The sequence below is a fragment of the Gossypium hirsutum genome, chromosome A04 (genome assembly GCF_007990345.1).
Source record: "Gossypium hirsutum isolate 1008001.06 chromosome A04, Gossypium_hirsutum_v2.1, whole genome shotgun sequence".
NCBI lineage: Eukaryota > Viridiplantae > Streptophyta > Magnoliopsida > Malvales > Malvaceae > Gossypium > Gossypium hirsutum.
In genome coordinates, this window is record NC_053427.1 from 13,913,939 (window position 1) to 13,916,513 (window position 2,575).

General features: G+C 33.2%; 1 pseudogene; it reads left to right on the plus strand.

Annotated features, from left to right (window-relative positions):
• Nucleotides 1-439: 439 nt before the first annotated feature.
• LOC107947840 (transcription factor JUNGBRUNNEN 1-like) lies at nt 440-2,236 on the plus strand (annotated as a pseudogene).
• Nucleotides 2,237-2,575: the final 339 nt, after the last annotated feature.

The following is a 2,575-nucleotide window of genomic DNA, read 5'->3' on the forward strand; positions in this document are numbered from 1 at the left end:
TTATGTTGACAATTTGGGTTCCATATGAATAAAAATGGGTTGTTAAAAATCTATTAAATTTAGTAGCGTTTGTGAGTAAAGCGTCGCTAAAGGCCATGTTCTATAGCGGCAAATGTGGGAAAAGTGCCGCTAAAGGTCATGTTCTATAGCGACATTTATGAGAAATGTCATATTCTATAGCGATGTTTATGGTAAAAGTGCCGCTAGAAGTTATGTTCTATAATGGCGTACGTTTGTGGAAAAAGCGTTGCTAAATGTCATATTCTATAGCACCATTTTTTATATAAACACCGCAAAATTTAGCAGTATTAGCTATAGCCGCGTTTTTTGCGGCTCTTATCAAAATGCCGCAACGCTTTAGAAAACACTACTAAAGACTTGTTTTGCTTGTGAAAGTCCAATCTTCGTTTCATTTACTGCAACTAAGAAGAAAAGAAAAATGAAGGTGGAAGATGTTCCACTTCCTGGATTTCGACTCCATCCCATATATGAAGAACTTGTTGGATTTTATCTTCGACGAAGGGTTGAAAACAAACCAGTCAAAATCCAACTCATCAAACGGATGGATATTTACAGATATGATCGTTGGGATCTTCCAAGTAATCATTTTATTACTATATATATATATCCTTGATAGCGTGTTTATTATCTAATATTGTTGTATTCCATAATTGACTAAACTGAGAATGGGGCAGGAGCTGAAAGTGAAGGACAAAGTGAGTCATATTTCTTCTGCAAACGAGGAAGTTCGGAACAGCGTTAGACCGAATCGGGTTACCGGATCGGGGTTTTGGAAAGCAACTGGGATTGATAGAGCTGTTTATTCACATAGAAGTGAATACCATCAGTGCATTGGGTTAAAGAAAACGTTAGTTTCTATCGTGGAAGTGCAGGCAAAGGAACCAAAACAGATTGGATGATGCATGAGTTTCGCCTCCCTAGAGAAGACAATCACACCGATACTATTCAAAAAGCTGTAAGTATTATTTTATGACACTATGTTGCTTCAAGTAATTTTATACTGTAGGAGTAAAACACGAAAAAATAACAAAAATATGAAATGAGTTAAAAAAAACCACGAATATAATACGAAGTCATAAATATATAAATAATTTTATACAGCAAATTATTAAGTTATCAGAAGTAAAATAAATGTAAAATAATTTAAACACGGTTTGTCACATAAGAAAATACATGAAAATGAAAGGAATACAAATTTTACCAGCTTTAATAGAATGTGTAACCTAATAAATATGGTACCTTAAACCTAGAACCTAAAATTCTAAAACATGTCAAATTTATTTAGCTGATTGGATGATACATAACAAATATGAGATTCGAAACTTAGCATCTCAAACTTTAAAATTAACATCCTACGCTTAATTTAATTACCCATCTAGTTACCTCGAAAAGGTATTATTATCAAATGGACTTGAAAGTTGAAATTTTATTTTATCAATTCATACACTTTTATTAGGAGAGAATTATTATTAGACACATTATGACTCAAACCTTTTAACCTGTGGAGACGAATGAACACCTATGATCAATAAAGTAAGCAGACATAACATCCATTTTTTTAAGGCCCCTTCAGAATCCCCAAGAAAGGGTTTTTTCTTTTTTTCTTTCTTTTTTTTTTACTTGTTGAGGATAAGGAAAATGTTGCAAACAGTAGAATTCAAACTTAGAGACATTTCACCATGCACCTCTTCAAAATGCTTTTATAAACCAGCGGGACTAATCTACATGTTTCTCTTGGCTTTTTCTTTCATCCTATGTGTTTTTGGTAATACGTATCAATATCTAAATTTTGGGATTAAATGCAGGAAGGACTATATGTCGAATTTTTTAGAGGAATGTATCATCACATAGAAAGTACAGAGAAGACTGGAGAGAAATTGCAGCTAAACACAAATCAATTTCAAAGACAAGAAGATGTCCAACAATTAGTTTAGAATCCAAAAATGGTCATGAAAATTACATAAAATTTGGTGCTCCAATTATTCATCAACATTATGATGAGGAGAAGCAACAAGGTGTTAATCAGATAAATGGAATAAGACAATTATATCGGAATGTAGCAGCAGCTGAGCAATTATATAGGATAGCCCAACATCCATTATTTGCATCATCGTCGAGCTTTTCAAATCAAGAAAGCTACTTCTTCACTGACGCAAATTGGGATGAACTCAGATCAGTTGTAGAGTTTGCTGATATTGATCCTTTTCTCCTTTAAATCTATGTGCAATTATATGTTGTAGTATTGATCAGAGACAATTTTTTCCTTTACCCTAGATTTAGCTATTGATTTATCCTACATTTATCAATTTTATGTATTTAACCATTTTCTCTAGCGTGCATTTATTACTAAAAAAGTTGTTTGACAACAAAAATAATTGTGACCCTCAGTCATCTAAAAATCCAAGAATTAAACAGCCTTTCTCTCCTCTCACAACCTACACCACATGCCATAAACCTTTTTAGATACCCAAAACTGGCATTGAATCACTACGATCTGAAGTAACCTGACCTTGCTAGCTATAATCGAATCTTCTAGCCTCTTACGTCACCATAT